The sequence below is a fragment of the Leucoraja erinacea genome, chromosome 33, assembly GCF_028641065.1.
Source record: "Leucoraja erinacea ecotype New England chromosome 33, Leri_hhj_1, whole genome shotgun sequence".
Taxonomy (NCBI): Eukaryota; Metazoa; Chordata; class Chondrichthyes; order Rajiformes; family Rajidae; genus Leucoraja; species Leucoraja erinaceus.
In genome coordinates, this window is record NC_073409.1 from 15,770,001 (window position 1) to 15,790,865 (window position 20,865).

General features: G+C 48.3%; 1 protein-coding gene across 1 annotated transcript in view; it reads left to right on the forward strand.

Annotated features, from left to right (window-relative positions):
• coro2ba (coronin, actin binding protein, 2Ba) overlaps nucleotides 1–20,865 on the forward strand; it is a 130,187-nt gene that overhangs the window by 40,831 nt on the left and 68,491 nt on the right. The gene's annotated exons all lie outside the window — the stretch shown is intronic.

The following is a 20,865-nucleotide window of genomic DNA, read 5'->3' on the forward strand; positions in this document are numbered from 1 at the left end:
CTGTATAAACATATCATGTGGTAAGTCAAATGAAGTGTTTGGGACTTGGCAGTGAGAGTGAGCATAAGCAGTTCAAACCAATCTTCCTTTTTGGTCCATTATCTTAAAGTATTTTAAAGCCATCGCTTCTTTCATGCTTCCCTGTTTTCTAAATATCATACAGTAATTCTGCTCCATATATATATATCATATTGGAGCAGATTTAGGCCATTCGGCCCATCAAGTCTACTCCGCCATTCAATCATGGCTGACCTATCTCTCCCTCCTAACCCCATTCTCCTGCCTTCTCCCCATAACCTCTGACACAATCTCAGAATCTGGTTCCATGGCTTTCTATGTGGAGTTTGCATACTCCCCATGAGAACACGTTTTCACTCCCATCTTCCATCGCTCCATCCACAACCCCAATGCCACCGCAATCAGGAATGCTACCTGGTTGATGAACACAGAGAAGAGTCAGGGTCGAACCTGTCCTCCGACTCGTGATGCTCGAAACTCAATCATACGGTGTCGAGTTTCAACGTGCCTCATCGCTGCAGTGTTACATTGGCTGTGAAATAAGATCCGCTTTCCCCAACGTAGCAGGTAATCTGACAATGAACTGGCTGCTCCCGAGAGAGTGTAGCGCGGCTGTGTCGAATGGATGTTGGCCACAGAGGAGTGGCATCAATCATAGTGTGAATCAGACTGCAGGCCTAATAGATCCATGTTCATAAGTTGTAGGAGCAGAATTAGGCCTTTTGCCCCATCAAGTCTACTCCGCCATTCAATCATGGCTGATCTATCTTCCCCTCTCAACCCCATTCTCCTGCCTTCACCCCATTACCCCTGACACCCGTACTAATCAAGAATATGTCCCTCGCAGCCTGATGGATATTCATTGACTTGTCCTCCACAGCTGTCTGTGGCAATGAATTCCACAGATTCACCACCCTCTGGCTAAAGAAATTCCTCCTCATCTCCTTTCTAAATCTTTTTATTCTGAGGTTATGGCCTCTGGTCCTAGACTCTCCCACTAGTGGTAACATCCTCTCCACATCCACTCTATCAGATATAATGCAATCCATTCACTTGATCTCACTTTGCCGTGACTTTGACAGAGGAGTGGTCTATAGATCAGCGTAACTTCAGTTATTTATAACAGCCGAAACGCAACATGGTCCTTGTTAATAATGACAGCCCTATGAGACAGTGCCTTTACATTCGTAAACCTGCTCCAGTTTAATTTAGTTTAGTTTAGTTTAGTTTAGAGATACAGCATGGAAACAGGGCCTTCACCCCACTGAATCCATGTCAACCCCATACACTAACACTATCCTACATGCTATGGACTATTTACAATTTTTACCTAAGCCAATTAACCTACAAACCTGTACGTCTTTGGAGTGTGGGAGGAAACCGGAGCGCCCGGAGAAAACCCATGGCATCTCAGGGAGAACGTACAAACTCCGTACAGACAGCACCTGTAGTCAGGATTGAACCCGGGTCTCAGGTGCTGTAAGGCAGCAACTCTACCGCTGCGCTATCATGCCTCCAGTGGAACCCAGTTTTGGAACTGGAGAAGAATACAGGCAAATGTTACTACTTGGCATTTGGCACAGTGAATCCAAGATCAAGTTTCTGAGCTTCAGCTCAATGGGTGTATAACTGCTGCAGTGATGTTGCACACTGTCGTATCGTGTCACATTCAATTATGAGGGCCATACATGAGGTGAATAGCCACAGTCTTTTTCCCAGGGCGTGAGAGCCTAAACCTAGAGGGGAATAAAATCACAGGGTGTTGGAAGTAACTCAGTGGGTCAGGCAGCACTTGGATGGAATGTACCTGAGGGAGGGTTGGTTTGGGTGGGAAGGGGTGAGTGAACTAAGGAGTTGTGGAGGATGGAAAGGTGGAAAGGGATGGAGATAGAAAGATGTGAGTGGTGGTGGGACCACGTTGCAACTAAAGGGCATAGGTTTAAGATAAGGAGATAAAGATTTAAAAGGGACTGGAGGCGCAACTTGAAAGTCTAGAAGGACGAGGGACTGAGAGTCTAGAGGGACTCGAGAGTCTAAGATCAGAGGGCACAGCCTCAGAATAAAAGGACATACTTTCAAAATGGAGATGAGGAGGTATTTCTTTAGCCAGAGGATGGTGACTCTGTTGAAATTATTGCCGTAGACGGCTGTGGAGACCAAGACATTGGATATTTTTAAAGCGAAGATTGATATGTTCTTGATTAAATTAGGGTGTCAAAGATTATGGGGAGAGGCAGGAAAATGGGTTTGAGTGGGAAAAACTGATCAGCCATGATTGAATGGCGGAGTAGACTCGTTACACTGAATAACCTAATTTGTTCCTATGTCTTATGGTCTAATGGTCTAACAATTTCACAGAGGAAGGTGCGTAAATTGAACAAAGAAGTGACAGAGAGTGGCGCAATTTCTACAATTAACAGATACTTAAGAAGGAACTGCAGATGCTGGAATATCGAAGGTAGACAAAAGTGCTGGAGAAACTCAGCAGGTGGAGCAGCATCTATGGAGCGAAGGAAATAGGCAACATTTCGGGCCGAAACCCTTCTTCAGCCATTAACAGATACTTAGACAGGTCTATGGTTAGGAGCAGGATATGGGCCAGGCAAGGGGAAGTGGGAGCACCTTGGTTGGACAAGTGAGTTGGCATGGATGAGTTGGGCCGAAGGGCCTGTTGTCATGCTGAATAGCTCTATGACCCTATGTCAAACATGGTGGGTTCGTGCTTCATCACGGAAAGATGGGGAAGCTGAACACAGTGGCATTGCAGCCATTTGTGCACTGGCTTAAGGAGGATTAGGCTTCAGATGGTCCACTTGGCATCTGGGCCCGGAGGCTGCCGCTCTGTCTGTCTGTCTGTCTGTTCAGGGCCTCACTAGTCTCTGGGTGCATTCAGACGTGGCCCAGCAAGCTGCTCATTTGGAAACAAAAAACCTCCCGATTGCTCGGGGCGGCATCGAGCAGGTCAATAAATGAGATCTTACCAACGGCAGCCGTCTCTCGAAACTCCCGCCCCCCCCCCCCCCTCATTGAATGTGAAAGACCACAGTGCGTTAGTGCGTGAAAAACAAGACCACTCAACACAGTGCAAATCAAATGACAGATGCTTACAAATCCTGGCTTTTCCAAAAGCCCAGCAAACTGATCCTCACTTTGAAACAAATCGGTGAGTAAAGTGCCGCAAGTGTGGCGGAACATCCTGCACCGTTCCCGTCTATTCCCGGGACATCTATGCTGACTGGCACCCACTGGAGGGCTTGGTACCCCGTCTGATTTCACCCGCTGGTGGTCGTGAGGGGATAGGCCGATGGTCTGCAGTTGTAAATGACAGGGCTTGTTCAGGGGAGGATGTAGCCTCTGTACTCCACACCACGGCGGTGCCTGAATCTGACAACACCCTGTTATTGCCTCCCTTCATCAGAAAGCCTGTAATTAGATTTATTCTGACGTCATGTCGAGTCCGTCATCTGACTTATTAAGAAGAAAGAAGACCAAATTGGGACAAAGACCCCTTCAGAGCTGTTGTTGATTTTGATTCAGAAGATTGCTTTTTTTTTTTAAATCGGATCTGGAATCTTATTTTCCCCGGCATTTTCTTCTATTTCCGCGATTTCCTCTCCGCTTTTGCCTGGTGCCAAAGCACGGCTTCTCTCCTGGGGCCTGAGGGCCGGTCACATGATCCCTCGGGACTTGGCCGTATATGGTGGCCCTTTGAGCTTTTACAGGAGGCTTGCTTGGTGGAACACAGACCGGTCCCTGCTCCCATAAAGGTCTCTGCTCCCATAGAGTGGATGTGGAGAGGATAGTTCCCGTAATGGAACAGAGGGCACAGCCTCAGAATAAAGGGACGGATCTTTAGAAATGAAGATGAGGAGAAATTTCTTCGGCCAGAGGGCGGTGAATCTGTGGAATTTATTGCCATAGGCAGCTGTGGAGGCTTATGCAAAGTCATTGGGTATTTTTAAAGTGCAGATTTGCTAGTTTCTTGATTAGTAAGGGTGTCAAAGGTCACGGGGAGAAGGCAGGAGAATGGGTTTGAGAGGGAAAGATAGATCAGCCATGATTGAACGGCACAGTAGACTCGATGCTCCATAGACCTAAAATAGGTGACGAGACCCTTCGGCAGCCTGAAGGGTCTCGACCCAAATCGTCACCTATTCCTTTCATCCAGAGATGCTGTCGGACTCGCTGAGTTACTCCAGCTTTGTGTGTCTATCCTTGGCCTATATAGTGGGTTGTGGGAGATTTCATGGGCAACCTATAAGAGGCTCTTTGGCTTCTTTACAAGCAGCCCCTTGCGGACAAAGGAAGCCACTGTAAAAGGGAGCATTGTATCAAAAGGACTGCATTATGATTGGGTGAATGGTGTCGCAGTATGGAGGGAAGAGACTTCGCACCCAACACTGGTTTGGCTGTGATCTTCCAAAAGAACTTAAGTGCTCTTCACTGAAAAAATAAATTATTCATGTCTTGTGTGAAGAAAATACAACTGCTCCCACTCAGGTGACTTTCAAAGATCCTCAGCAGCGCTTCCAGAGGAAAGTCAGAGAGTTCTCCCTGGTGACCTGGCCTGTATTTATACCTGAGTCATTTTCACTAGCTTGCTATAATTAGGATGTATGTGTGTGAGAGAATGTGTGTGTGTGTGGGAATCAACAGAAATTGCAGATGCTGAGAATCTGAAATAAAAACCTAGCCGGACACAAAGTGCCGGAGTAAAGGGCCTGTCCCTTGAGCATGCGACTGCATGCGGCAAGCACGCCCTAACATGGTCGCTTGAGCCGTATGGCCTCGCGGGGCCGGTCCCACTTCGATCGCCGGAGCCGTATGGAGTTGTGCGGAGCTGGTCCCGACATCGCGCGGGGCTCCGGAAAACTGACCATGTTCAAAAATTCCGCACGGCAACGGCCTACCAGGCCGCAGCCGCCTCGACGCTGTACGCATCGCCTCGACGGGCATACGCAGCGTCTTGATGCCGTACATTACGTGCGGACTTCCCGCGGACTTCGCTCGAACTTCACGTCACTCACTTGACCTCCGCGCGGCCCCTGCTTCTGGTTTGGTCGTGCTTGCCGCATGCAGTCACGGCGGCAAGCACAACCTAATTCACGACCTCTGCCGAGTTTGCCCTTGACTCATACTCGCAGCATGGTCGTCACGGGTTCGTAGGAGGTCGTAGGTAGGTCCTCACTATTCAGGGAACGGGGGTTCCCCTCCTCCACCATAAATGAGGCCCGCACCAGGGTCTCTTCCATACCCCGCAACACTGCTCTCTCTCCCCATCCCCGCACTCGCAACAAGGGCCGAGTCCCCCTAGTCCTCACCTTTCACCCCACCAGCCGTCACATACAAAAAGTAATCCTACGTCAGTTTCGCCACCTCCAACGTGACCCCACTACTCGCCACATCTTCCCATCTCCCCCCATATCTGCCTTCCGCAAAGACCGCTCCCTCCATAACTCCCTTGTCAATTCTTCCCTTCCCTCTCGGTCCACCCCCTCCCCGGGCACTTTCCCTTGCAACCGCAAGAGATGCAACACTTGTCCCTTTACCTCCCCCTCGACTCCGTTCAAGGACCCAAGCAATCGATGCAGGTGCGACAGAGGTTTACCTGCATCTCTTCCAACCTCATCTATTGCGTCCGCTGCTCTAGATGTCAGCAGATCTATATCGGTGAGACCAAGCGGAGGTTGGGCGATCGTTTCGCCGAACACCTCCGCTCGGTCCGCAATAACCAAGCTGACCTCCCGGTGGCTCAGCACTTCAACTCCCCCTCCCACTCCGCCTCCGACCTCTCTGTCCTGGGTCTCCTCCATGGCCACAGCGAGCAGCACCGGAAATTGGAGGAACAGCACCTCATATTCCGTTTGGGGAGTCTGCACCCTGGGGGCATGAACATCGAATTCTCCCAATTTTGTTAGTCCTTGCTGTCTCCTCCCCTTCCTCAGCCCCCCTGCTGTCTCCTCCCATCCCCCAGCCTTCTGGCTACTCCCCTTTTCCCTTTCTTGTCCCCACCCACCCCCGCCCCCCCGATCAGTCTGAAGAAGGGTTTCGGCCCGAAACGTTGCCTATTTCCTTCGCTCCATAGATGCTGCTGCACCCGCTGAGTTTCTCCAGCTTTTTTGTGTAACCCTAGAATGTGCGGTTCCTTGATTCTACATAAACGCAGATCATGCTGGAAAAAATGCAGCAGAACTGATGAAGGCTCTTTGACCTGAAATAAACTATACTAAAGAACTTCACAGAGGGGGGGTTTAGTCAAACAAAAACTGACCCGGAATCAACTGAGGTAGTTTCAGGGCAAATGTACAATTGCTTGGTTTTCCATGAAACTAATCGCAAACTATTAGGTATCTAAGTAACTAGCTGACGTTGCTTGGGAACAACTCTTGCTGTTATTTTCACTGAAGAACTGGCCTGATCAACATCGACTAGGGAGATGGTGAAGCAGATAAGAGCACAAGGATGTTAAAATCCTGATCCATGAATGCAAACAGGGCCAATCGCTCTGCAATTCTATTGCACAGGGGCTGTATGTAGAACATACTGTACTAAGTGCAGCGCTATTTCAAGTCAAGTTTAGTTTATTGTCAGAGGCCCAAGTACGTGAGGTGCAGGTACACTGAAAAATCTTGCCTGGAGCAGCATGACGGGCACATTGAGTCAGACAAATACATCAAACATAATTATACAACAATGACATGCAAAACTTGTAAAAATATGAAGACTGTGTAAAAAAAAACAAGACATTGGTGCAAAAACAAGCAAGCATGAAGGGGTGTCAGCAAGGTCAAGGGGAAGGCTCGGAGCTTCAGGGAACGAGTGAAAATTAGGCAAACACCTCTCCCTCGTCCACGTTCATTAGGTTAGAATAAGCTTAGATTAGTTTTGTTTAGAGATACAGTATGGAAACAGGCTCATCGACCCACAGAGTCCACTGCAACCTGTTCACACCAGTTCTACGCTACCCCCCTTTCGCACCCACTCACTACACACCAGGGACAATTTACAGAGGCTAACCACCGATAAACCTGCACGTCTTTGGGATTTGATAGGAAAGTGGAGTGCCCAAAGGAAACCCACGCGGTCACAGGGAAAACATGCAAACTTCACACAGACAGCACCTGAGGTCAGAATCGAACCTGGGTCCCTGGCACTGTAGGGCAACAAGACTTGGCTTGTACTCGCTAGAATTTAGAAGATTGAGGGGGGATCTTATAGAAACTTACAAAATTCTTACAAAGATTGTTCCCGATGTTGGGGAAGTCAAGTCAAGTCAAGTCAAGTCAAGTTTATTTGTCACATACACTTACGAGATGTGCAGTGAAATGAAAGTGGCAATGCTCGCGGATTTTTTGTGCAAAAGACAAACAACAAAACAACCAAACAACCAAACAAATTATAAACACAATCATAACACACATATTCTTTTACATAATAAATAATAGAAGGAAAAACGTTCTGTAGAGTTAGTTCCTGGTGAGATAGGCGTTTACAGTCCGAATTGCCTCTGGGAAGATACTCCTTCTCAACCTCTCCGTTCTCACCGCATGGCAACGGAGGCGTTTGCCTGACTGTAGCAGCTGGAACAGTCCGTTGCAGGGGTGGAAGGGGTCTCTCATGATTTTGTTTGCTCTGGAGTTGCACCTTTTGATGTATAGTTCCTGCAGGGGGGTGAGTGAAGTTCCCATAGTGCGTTCGGCCGAACGCACTACTCTCTGCAGAGCAGAGTCCAGGACAAGGGGTCACTGTTTAAGGATAAAGGGGAAATCCTTTAGGACCGAGATGAGAAAAAAATTTTCATACAGAGAGTGGTGAATCTCTGGAATTCTCTGCCACAGAAGGTAGTTGAGGCCAGTTCATTGGCTATATTTAAGAGGGAGTTAGATGTGGCCCTTGTGGCTAAAGGGATCAGGGGGCATGGAGAGAAGGCAGGTACAGGATACTGAGTTGGATGATCAGCCATGATCATATTGAATGGCGGTGCAGGCTCGAAGGGCCGAATGGCCTACTCCTGCACCTATTTTCTATGTTTCTATGCTTCTAACAGCTCTGCCAGCTGCGCCCCTGTGCCGCTCTAAGGATTAGGTTCAGACTCTGCTACAAGCAGGGTGCCTTTAAATCCTTTTCACACACTAGTGCCAGGGGCTGGGCTTGGCAAGGTCTGACTGTATCTCATTCCAGCTACACTGCATGAGTCTATCAGACGGAGACTGGCGGTGATAACGGCAGTATAACGCAAAGGCCCATTGTGACCTAATCCCAGCCCCGCGTGATTCTCACACACCCCTGCCGTTCAGGTCCAAGCAGTGGCACTCTCGCCACCACCGCAGATGGCTGCGACCTACAGCCCTGCTCCACACACAAGGTGCAGGCAGCCATGGCAGGCCAAGTTCTTTGTCCTATGCACAAGTACAGGTACAGTCGTAATCTTGCTGGCAGCAACATCACATAGACTCAGACAACACGCGTTATACATAAATTACACCTAGAATTCTGCAAGGTAGAGAAAAGAAGAAAAAAACAGTGGAGAGAAACAAGATATCCGTGCAAAACACAGTTAGAATTAAACTGGAAAGTGAAACAGTTTACTCCACATCCCTTGATCCTTGTCGCTGGCTTTCATTTGTACTTTTGCATACCATTCATTTTCAATCATTTGTATCTTTTCATATCTCTCGTTTCCCTCTCCCCTGACTCTCAGTCTTAAGAAGGGTCTCGACCCGAAACGTCGCCTATTCCTTTTCTCCAGAGAAGCTGCCTGACCCGCTGAGTTACTCCGGCTTTTTGTGTCTATCTTTGGTGTAAACCAGCATCTGCAGTTCCTTCCCACATAGTTTACTTTACACTTACAATCTCGGTCCCAGGTTGAGGACTCGGAAACTAGAGTCCATCGGCTTAAGATGAGAGGGGATCGATGTAAAGTGGCCATCGGGTGGCGCTGCGAGCGGCAGCCTCGCCAGCAGCGTGTCTGTCCTTTCGACTTTTTTTGTTTCTTTAGTATGTCCAAATGCATGTTTTCGTGTGGTGGCGAATAGGGGGAAACCGTCTTCTTTGTCACATCTTCGCCACCCCTAACAACTTGGGTATGTGCGGCCTTTCTCAGGGACCGGCCCAGAGCTTCAGCAGCAGGCGCGGAGCGGACTTACCATCGCGGAGCGGGGCGATCCCTTGCCGGGGATCGCCGGAAGAAGTGCTCCGACCGCCGGCCTGCGGCCTACAACTTCGTGAAGCCACGGTCTCCGGTAAGAAAGTGGCCGATGCGGGAACTTCAAGCCGCAGAGTGTGTTCCGTCCGCACCGACGTCGGAGTTTCGAGCATCCCGACGAGGGGGCCTGTACATCGGGCCGTCTGTAACAGCGACTACGCAGGGTTCATGGCCTCGACCACGGGCGAACAAGGGAGGATGACTGGCTGGACGTTATTGCCTTCTATCACAGTGAAGAATGTTGATTCCACTGTGGTGGATGTGTATGGTAAATTCTGTTGTGTATTGTGTTCTTTTTGATTGTATAGGGCCTGTGACACATAAATAACGCCCAAGTGGGACAGGTCCTTATGGCCACATGGTAGCTCAAATGTCATGTACCTTAATTGGTGCATGTGACAATAAATGTGAACAAACTTGGACAACATAGTTTTTGCTCAGAGGGTCATTGGAGCCTGGAACATGCCATGGAAGGCGATAGACAAGTACGACCTTCCAAAGACATTTGGACCGATCAATGAATAAGAAGTGTTTGAAGGTGTATGAGTCCATTGCAGGCAAATGGGACTGGCCCAGTGTGCCAATGTGGTCGAGATTTGGTTTGGTTTAGTTTTGTTTAGTTTATTTCAGTTTATTGTTCGCGTGAACCGAGATCCAGTGAAAAGCTTTTTCTTGCATGTTATCCCGTCAGCGTAAAGTGTCTACATGATTGCAGTCGAGCCATTCACAGTGTACATTTTCTGGAATGGAAGTTCCTTAAGTGAAGATGAATGATTAATTTCTGACTCTTTTGGCATGTATTTTAAAGCTGCTTCCTGTCTCTGTCGCAGAAGCTCAGTCAGTTAAAGTGCACTCAAGCCCACAGCGCAAGCCTTCAGCTTTATCAGCATGGCGGCACCATGGTACAGGACCCAGGCTCCGGGCTGGAGGTGAGAGCAGGTGGTTAGGAAAGGGAGCAGGGGGAGGAGGGGGAGGGAGAGATGGTAGAAGAGGGAAGTGGGAGGGAGAGAAAGAGGGGGAGCATAGAAATGAAGGGAGTGGGATGGAGGAAGAGGGGGAGGGGAGGTGAAGGAGACAAAAGAAAGCCTCTGGAAGGGAGTTGGAAAGGGGGGGTAGGAGAGGGCATATCTCTAAGATTAGAGGGACAAAGTTTAAAGGAGACGCGTGGGGAAAGTTATTTTCCACAGAGGGTGTTGGGTGCTTGGAGGCTGCAGCTGAGGGTGGTGGTGGAAGCAGGTACGATAGGGGCGTTGCAGAGGCTTTTGGATGGGCAGGGAATGGATGGACATGGATCACATGCAGACATGGTCTTGGCAACATATTCAGCACAAAGGGCCTGACACCATGCTGTACGGTTGGATGGACTGTTGGGAGGAGGAGGAGGGGTGTGAGAGGACACGGAGGAGAGAGGGAGAAGTGGAGGAGAGGGGTGAAGGAGGGTGAAGACAGCAGGGAGTGTCGGGCTGAGAGGTGTGAAATCCAGCAGACCCACCTGCTGCCCAGCCTCTACTGGAAACGTTCAGCGTGAGGGCATCGATGGACCTGCTGTTGGTCTGTCCTTCGATGCCCAAGGAAGTTGAAACGCCAGCTGCTTAAAAAGGAAGACTGACTCGACGAACTGACAGGAGATGTTAGGTTGTGCGTTACCCTGACTTCAAGGAGAACGAGAGAACACAGAATAAAACTGTCTCCCATCTCTGTTGTTTCACTGAACCTGATTCCCTGAAGCCTAACACCAATGTGAAGATTATCAGAGAAGACATAAAGTGCTGGAGCAACTCAGCATCAGACAGCATCTTTGTTTTTAGTTTAGAGATACAGTGCAGAAACAGGCCCTTCAGCCCACCAAGTCCACGCCGACCAGCGATCCCTGGACACTAGGACTGGGGAGAATTTACGATGTTTGCCAAAGCCAAATTAGCCTACAAACCTGTGCGTCTTTGGAGAGTGGGGGGGAAACCAGAACACCCGGAGAAAACCCACGCAGTCACAGAGAGAACGTACAAACTCCGTACAGCCAGCACCCGTAGTGAGGATCAAACCCGTGTCTCTGGCGCTGCAAGGCAACAACTCTACTGCTGCATCTCTGTGCCGCCCCTGCGAAATGTAGTGGGAATAGACAGAGGAAGTTTCAGTTGGTACCATTCTTCAGATTAATGACAGTCCCATTTCAGATGAAAATGACAAAAGTGCTGGAGTAACTCAGCGAATCAGGAGAACATGGATAGGTGACGTTTTGGGTCGGGACCCTTTTTCAGACTGATTGTCAGACTCTTTACAGACTGAAGATGATCAGCTTTTGCGCTCCTCTGTAAACTATTAAATTAATAAAAGATGAAATCTCCAAATCTGCGACATGTTACACAAGTGAAAGGACTCATTTAATTTGACCAGTCAGCCTTGTGCATTTTTAACTTCAACCTCCGACAATGTGGCATTATCCTACTTTTGATATAAATTTCATGATTGTGCCTTGCACGCACAGATGGGAAGGTCAATCCCGGCCAACACAGTCAGCAGGGGATTGTGGTGTTTTATTATATATGGGATGACAGGGAGTGGGACACACAAGGGTGATTTTAAACCCAGCCAAATACTTGGGGGAATTAATATCGCTCAAAGGCAACGGCACAAAGTCCCCTCTCTCAATGGATGGCAAAGAATGACCCTCTTTCATCCGCAAAGGGCGGTGTATCTTTGCAGTTGTCAGTCGTGTTATTTTGGTCAGGGCTATGGGAATACCTGCACTGTGACACATTTCTTTCCTGCCTATTCTACATAGTTAGATATATTAAAGTGATTTACAGTAAACCCTCGCAATAACGGACCTCTTTATAGCGGACTTTGGTTATGGCCCGTTGCAACCACCCCCCCCCCCCCCAGTTTCCCAATGAGCTGGCACCATGGGCATACTGTGCCCCTCCCTGGGCCACTGCGTATAGGTGGGGGGGGCCTGCGGTTCCCTCGGCTTGTCAAGTCCCCCACCATCACCCCAACGCCATGTTTCTTCAGCGCCCTGGCCTTGCGTGAAACGTTACTCCCCCTCTCACTCGGTTATAGCGGGCAATCGGCAATAACGGACAGCACCTCGACCCAAAACATCACCCATTCCTTCCCTCCGGAGATGCTGCCTGTCCCGCTGAGTTACTCCAGCATTTTGTGTCCATCCTCGGCGCAAACCAGCATCTGCAGTAACTTCCCACACCCCCCACCTTCTGTGGTCCGAGGGTTTACTGCAGGTTTACTAAGGCAGTGGGAATTTCCTGTCCGCCAGACTTTAATGCCTAGCCTTCTGATCGCACCTCTTGGTCCAAGGAATCCCCATGGAAAGACACCAGGGCGTTATTTCAGTGAAGTGAAGGGGAATTGCTCAATGTCTACTCCCCAGTAGGCCTGGCTGGGAAATAGAGCTGAGCCCTGTGACCCTCAGCAGCCGAGCAAAGGCAGGGCCTTGCTCAAACACACCTGCCTCCAGGCCAGACCTATACTCCTAACGAAGGGCCCTGACCCCAAGCATCATCTGTCCTCGGACCCATCCTCAAACGTAACCCCACCCTAAACGTTATTCCCTTATCTCTAAATGTTATTCCCTTATCATGTATCTATACACTGTAAATGGATCAATTGCAATCACGTATTGTCTTTCTGCTGACTTCTTAGCACGCAACAAAAAGCTTTTCATTGTATCTCGGCGTACGTGACAATAAACTAAACTGAACTGAACTGAATGTGTAGGAAAGAACTGCAGATGCTGGTTTAAATCGAAGACAGACACAAAATGCTGGAGTAGCTCAGCGGGCCAGGCAGCTTCTCTGGAGAGAAGGAATGGGTGACGTTTCGGGGCGAGACCCTTCTTCTGAAGTCTGAAGAAGGGTCTCGACCGAAACGTCTTCCTCCTTCTCTCCAGAGATGCTGCCTGTCCCGCTGAGCTACTCCAGCATGTTGTGTCTGTCTTTGGTATAAACCAATATCTGCAGTTCCTCAATTCTACCATCTATATAAATGCAGGTCGGGCCTGTTTTCTTTAGTAAACAATACTTCAGCAGTAAATGTTTTGGAAGGACTGAATCAATGTTGTCTTGGGGCAAACTATTTGTGACCCACAGTCAATGTGGAGAGGCATGAGTTCCTTGTGTGCTTCCAGGCTGAAATATCCTCAGTTTTTATGTGTTGAACCAGATTAAACTGATTACAGTCCAGGACACAGGCAGCAAAGGTTACACCACAGTTCCCAAGCTGATAGTGGCTCTCGGGAATCTGGGAAGGTCACTGTGTTGTTATTCCTGGGAATATTTGCTGATTAGCTGTGTTAAATATTAACACTCTGAGACCTGGGTTTAATGAACGACTAATTCTGGATGCCATTGATTTCAAAGCAGGTTCCTTTGAGAGAATCTGAGAGCCTGTGAGAGGCAGAATGATGAGTGCTCTGACAATCAAAGATCCTATAGCGGGGCAAGATAGACCACTCCTGCTAAATGCAATGGGCTGACGTGTAGTGCGCATTGGATCGGAACGTGGGCCTTTTTTTCATCCATTTCCGTAACCGGACCCGACCCAACCTGACCCGACTCGCAGTGTAATCAACGTTGCGGGGGAACAGTTTGTGTTAATAAATAAAAATTTTGAAAATGAGGAGAAGATTTTTACCAAATAACGTTTAGTTTTACGAGGATGTTTCCGTAACCGGCTTCCATCTCCGCACTATTATCCTACGGGATCTTTGGTGCGGTACGGGATCATCGGTATTGGTTTATTCTTGTCACCTTCTCTGAGGCACAGTGAAAACCGCTGCTATTACTGAATGCTATCCAGTCAAATCATACCATACTTGAGCACAGTGCAGGTGGAAAAAAAATGCAAAGGCTGCAATGAGGTAGGTTGGGAGATTAGGACTACACCTGTGGCTGATGAGAGGTCCGCTCAGTAGTTTGATAGCAGCGGGGAAGAAGCTGACAGTACATGGTTTTGTACCGTCTGACTTATAGGAGAGGGAGGAAGAGGGAATGACCATGATGTGCGCAGTCCTTGATTATGTGGGCTGGTTTCCTGAGGGCAGCGTGAGATGTAGATATAGTCGTTGGGGGGCGGAGGCTGCTTTGTCTGGTGTACTGGGCAACATCCACAACTCTCTCTGCATTGCTAGAATGCCTTGGCTTTCACTCTGTGTTTCTGTTCTGGAATGTTTCTGATTATTTGACTTGGACACAATGAGTTGAGGACTTCAGAAGAACAGGGTTTGGCCAGCAAGCACTGAGCAGCAACAGCGGCCTGGGTGAATCTTCCCTCCCTCCGGATGGATGGTGGAGGAGATTCTCACACAAGCCTGTTAATGCTGTGGGATTTTACCAATGCTGATCATAAGGTCATAGGAGCAGAATTAGGCCATTCGGCCCATCACGTCTACTCCGCCATTCAATCATGGCTGATCTATCTCTCCCGTTCAACCCCATTCTCCTCCCTTCTCCCCATAACCCCTGACACCCGTACTAATCAAGAATCTATCTATCTCTGCCTTATCCATTGACTTGGCCTCCACAGCCTTGTGTGCCAATGAATTCCACAAATTGATCACTCAAACAACATCATGGAACAAGAATGCAATGTGGCCAATGAGCAGAGAACACACGAGCATGTCGTGGATCAATGTATGAAACATTGGCTGGGCCACAGCTGGAGTAGTGCCTACGAGTCTGGTTGCCACATCATAGGAAGGACTTGAAATAGTACAGAGGAGATTCATCAGGATGTATGAAGAAGGGTCTCGACCCAAAACGCCACCCATTCCTTCTCTCCAGAGATGCTGCCTGTCCCGCTGAGTTACTCCAGCATTTTGTGTTCATCTTCACCAGGATATTGACTAACATGGACCATTCCAGTCAAGAAGAGATAGGATAGGCTGGGTTTGTTTTGCTTTGGAACAGAGGAGGTTGGGGAGGAGCTGAGAGAAAGAGGCATAGATAGCAGCACAAGTTTCTCCATAGCCAGAGATGTCTATTACTAGGGACCCCAGCTTTAGGAGGTTTAGAGGGGATCTGTGGAGGGATTTTTCTTTTCACCTTGAGGATGATTGCAGCCTGTGAGGCATTGCCTGAGCAGAAGATTGAGAGTTTAGAGGCACATTAATGGTGGGGTATGGTAATAGCTGAAGCTGAAAACAAATATAGATAAGGAAACAGGATGAGGAGGAAGTGGGGTCAGAGCACTATCAACACCATTGTTGGGAACTGAGCCCAGGCCTAATATTGGACAAGACAGTCCACAAATTATGTTACTGCATAACACTGTTATCACAATGCTGGGAGAAAAGCTGCAAGGTCATTGAAAAAAAATGCTGCGTATTATCATTTCCTTTAACTCTTTAGTTTATTAGTTATAAATATAACGGAGAGACAAAAGGAACTGTAGATGCTGGAACCTTGCACAGAACACAGAGTGCTGGAGTAACTCAGCGGGCTAGGCAGCATCTCTGGAGGACATGGACAGGTGACGTTTCAGTCTGAAGAAGGGTCCCGACCCAAAATGTTGCTTATCCATGTCCTCCAGAGATGCTGCCTGACTCGCTGAGTTACTCCAGCTGTTTGTGTTCTAAAAGGGGAGAGGACTGCTTCATTGGATTGAACGGATCAAGGTGTAAGGTGACACCTCTGGGAACTTGTCCAACGAGAACTGGCAACCTGGCTGCTGACCACAAAGAAAATCGGATAGGGGTGGAGAGATCACTGGGAAAAGGGCCAGTGATAATTGAAGAGAGATAAGTCACAGGGATAATAGATGGAGCAGAACGTTGCAGTGATAGGAATAAGCATAAAGGGCCTGTCGCAATTGGTGAGTTCAGGCGAGTTTGCCCTCGACTCATATTCGCAGCTTGGTCGTCACGAGGTCGTAGGAGGTCTTCGTAACTCTACTTCATGCTCGAGAGTGGTCTCCGCGCACTGTAGGTCTCAGCTAGGTTGCGGCATTTTTTCAATATGTTAAAAAATGCCTGCAAGTAAAAAAAGTTGCCATGGAAAAAATCGATACTTCTTCGTAGGCTTAGTCGTAGTAGGTCGCCATGTTACTCGTAGGTAGTCGAAGGTAGCCGTAGATGGTCTTCATCATAGTCGAAGAGAGGTCGAAGATCGAAGGAGGTCGGCTTCACTCTCCACTATTCGGTGTCCAATTTTCCCGAAGTTAGTCGTAGCTAGTCTTTACATGGTCGAAGGAGGTCTTCAACATGTCATTTTTTAAAACTTTTCTATACTTGCCAATTAGGTCGCCCAAGTGAGACAGGCCCTTAAGACTGCACCAACGCAAGACAAAAATGTTTGCACCAGTAAGCAGAGATGCAATAAAGGAAATGGCCTGAACTGGAATGGCTTTTTACAGCCCACTCCACTGAAAGAATGCAATCCTGCTGGAGATGTTTTAACCTAGATTTCCCCTCTGGGTATCTTGGTCAAGCAATCACACGACATACAGTGATTCACAACATGACGTTTGTTTCTTGGTTCCCAGATGGTCTCTATTTTTGGCAACAAAAGTGTGTGAAAGGCCTTATTGAAATTGAAATATTTCCAGAAGAGAAGGAGAGACAAGAAACGGCAGCCCCTTGTTAACCCCGACCATTGACTCGCTCCCTCCTCCACTCCAGCATCTCGGAACTCAGACAAATGGGAAAGAAAGCCCTGGTTGTGTGGTGCTTCTCACCGGCACTGAACCGCCTCTGTGAGGCCTGGTACAGTGTTGGAACACAGCAATCTGCACATAGCAAGGTCTCGTAAATAGTAAGAAAAAGACACAAAGTGTCGGAGTTAAGTGTGGCACAGCGGTAGAGTCGCTGCCTAACAGCGTCAGAGACCCGGGTTCGATCCTGACTACGGGTGCTGTCTGTACGGAGTTTGTACGTTCTCCCAGCGACTGGGATCTCCGGTTTCCTCCCACATTCCATAAACGTGCAGGTTTGTAGGTTAATTGTCCTCTTGTGGGCGGAGCACCAAGGTAAATTCCTTGTATGTGAATACTTGGCCAATAAACCTACTGACTTACTTACTTACTTAAATTGTCCCTAGTGTGTAGGATAGAACTAGTGTATTAGTAGTCGGTGGGCTGATGGACCAGTTTCCACGCTGTGTCTCGAAAAAATGAAATTCTGAGCCTCCTCCATTCATATCTACTGGGCATTAATCAGAAGCAGCAGATTCTGCAATGTCCCTCGCACATTCCCCGCACACAATTACTCTCAGTTCCCGCAATCCCAAACTGTGCCTGCTGATGCCTGCATCACCTCCCTCAGGTCTCCCTTTGTAACTTGAGCTGGTTACAGAAAGCAGGTGAGGAGGAACTTCTTTAGTCAGAGGGTAGTTAATCTGTGGAACTCATTGCCACAGAGGGCTGTGGAGGCCAAGTCAGTGGACATTTTTAAGGCAGAGATAGACAAATTCTTGATTAGAACGGGTGTCCAGGGTTATGGGGAGAAGGCAGGAAAATGGGATTAGGAGGCAGAGATCAGCCATGATTGAATGGGGGAGTAGACTCGATGGGCCGAATGGCCTAATTCTACTCCTCGAACTTGTGAACGTGCTTGAGGCAGGAAGCTAGACACAAAAAGCTGGAGTAACTCAGCGGGACAGGCAGCATCTCTGGAGAAAAGGAATAAGTGACGTTTCGGGTCGAGACCCTTCTTCAGAGACAGGGTTCATACTCACAGAGCAGCTGACTCTCACCAGGAAATCGGCAGAAAAAAAAGACCACAATAACCATTCTCAGAACTTGACCAGACGTCAGTACGTGGGTCTGGAGGCCCACTTTGAAGCAGAATTGCAACATCTGTACGACCTTCATCAGGCTTCCTTGTATTCCTCATTATAACATCTTTAGTTCTTGTGCAGTGGGAATGCAGCTGATGACTGGCCAATGTCCTGTGCAACAATAAATACCAGCAGTGTGTTCGGCAACAGTATCCCCGTCTGCAGAAGGCAGGAACACAACTGCCTTGTTGGATTGTAGAACCAAGACACAAGGCGCTGGAGTAACTCAGCAGGTCAGGAAGCATCTCTGGTAACCTCCAACAACCCCTTCCACTTTGTCAGAATAGCACTGTTGGATCCATTCAAGAGAGCAAGCATTCTGCAGGCCGAACTGGTCGGGGGGGGGCGATGGATGCGGGCGGCCCTGCAGCGTCCTGGGGCTTTAACTAGATCAAGAGCCGCTCCAGTACGTGGACTTTGGACTTTTGTACATCCCACCAAAATACGGCGACTCGTGCATGTGTGAGCTACGCACAAAGAATTTCACTGCCGAGTGCATACAGTACGTGACAATAAAGAACTATTGAACCATTGAGCTGGAAGAACTCAGCAGGTTCGGCAGCAACTGTGGAAGGGAATGGATAAGTGATAGGAGCAGAATTCAGCCATTCAGTCCATCAAGTCTACTCTGCCATTCAATCATGGCTGATCTATATTTCCTTCCTAACCCCATTCTCCTGCCTGATCCCCATAATCCCATGACACCCATACTAATCAACAAACTATCTATCTCTGCCATAAAAAAATATCCATTGACTTGGCCTCCACAGCCCTCTGTGGCAATGAATTCCACAGATTCACCACCCTCTCTACACTTTAGTGTAGATGCAGAGTTTCAGCCTGAAGTGCCGACTGTCTATTCCCTCCACAGATGCTGCCTGACCCGCCAGCCGCTCTACTCTTTGTGCTACAGATTGGAGCATCTGCAATCCCTTGTGTCTCCCAGCGACGGCGTTGTTGAGATTGAATTGGAACACAGAATTCATCCACTCGCTACAAAAATGAAATCCCGCTGCGATCGGGAAAAGTTGCTGTGATTTCTTTCATAGGTTGCTGTGATTTCCTCCATTCTTTCTGAGGCTGTTTTCTGAGCAAACTGACCCGCTGAGTCACTCCGGCTTTTTGTGCCTATCTTCTGGTGTTGTTGACTGTACAGTCATTTGCTTGCTGTGACTCCAGGCATTCACATTGCATTAGGCAACACAGGGATAGACACTCTGGCTGTGTGAATACTGCAAGTTGCCCTGGTTGTTGAACTGACTGTAAGAGCGGGCACGGACCTGGGATGAGGAGCAGGAATGCTGGCTGCTTTATTTTGGTTCCCTTCCCTGTATGTAACGTGCTGCAGGAATCTGCAGCCCCGAATTATTCATCTCATTCTTGGATCAAACGTGAGATTCCTTGCTCCATGTGGCTTAATTACAAACTGTGGCGCCGTGCAAGAAACTTACTCACACACACTTTTGCCAGAGGCTTCATAGTACAGGAATCGGCCCAAAACATCAACCGCGCCTTACTGCTAACCCCCCCCCCCCCCCCCCCACAAATGCTGCCTGACTCGCTGAGTTCCCCGCAACAGATTGCATAGGAAGGAACTACAGATGCTAGTTTAAACCGAAGATAGACACAAAAAGCTGGAGTAACTCAGCGGGTCAGCCAGCATCTTTGAAGAGAAGGAATAGATGACATTTCAGGTCGAGACCCTTCAGTCTGAGAGTCAGGGGGAAGGGAAATGAGAAATATAGACGGTGACATAGATAGAGAAGAAAAGAATATCAAATATCAAATGAATAACAAATTCTTTATCTCTCTATATCACCGTCTAAATCTTTTGTTCCACTTACCCCTGACTCACAGTCTGAAGAAGGGTCTTGACCCGAAACGTCACCTATTCCTTTTCTCCAGAGATGCTGCCTGACCCGCTGAGTTACTCCAGCATTTTGTGTTCTTCCACCAACAGATTGTTTGTTGCTAAATCAATCTCTGGTCCAGGGTCCAGAGTGGGGATGACCTTATTTCCCTGCCTTCTCAAGTAATTTTTCAGTCAGCGGCCCGCTGTGACCATTGGTTGATGGTTTAGAATGAGACCATTAGATTCATTGTGTCACTGTCAGCTCTTTGAAACCTCTTTCCTGTTCTTTCTCCATCAGGGTTTCTTTGTGTACTTAATCAAAGCTGTTTTAAAAAAAAAAATATGTAGAAACAAGGAACTGCAGATGCTGGCTTACACAAAAGAACACCAAGTGCTGGAGTAACTCAGTGGGTCAGGCAGCATCTCTGGAGGAAATGGATAGGTGACGTTTCGAGTCAGGAACCTTCTTCAGGCTGTTTGTTGAGCCAAAACGTGGCAGGTAACAGGTGGACACAGGTGAGGGGGGGATGGGTTTTTGATAGGCGGATAGTTGGAACAAAGGCCAGAGACAAGAGCAGAAGGTGTGAGACAGGCAGGATGAAGAGTTACAAATTGTGAAGCCAGAGGAAGGAATGTAGGAGGCCTAGGGAGATATTTCAGGCATGGGAGTATTGTTCTTCACCTAACCTTCAGTTCTTTTGCTACTTAATGTCAATGTGTTCTCTCTGATGCCCAACCCTTCTGCCAGTGCAACCAATCTCACCTCATGTACCCTGTTAAACCATCGACCTCCCCACCACAATTTTGAACCTCTTCAGTAACCTTCTCGTAAACCTATTCTGCTTGGGGAAGGACAGTCCAGCCTTCTCCTCGTGTTACCTCCTTGGGCGGCACGATGGCGCAGCGGTAGAGCTGCTGCCTTACAGATGCCTGCCAGAGATCCTGACTACGGGTACTGTCTGTGTGGAGTTTGTACGTTCTCCCCGTGACCGCGTGGGTTT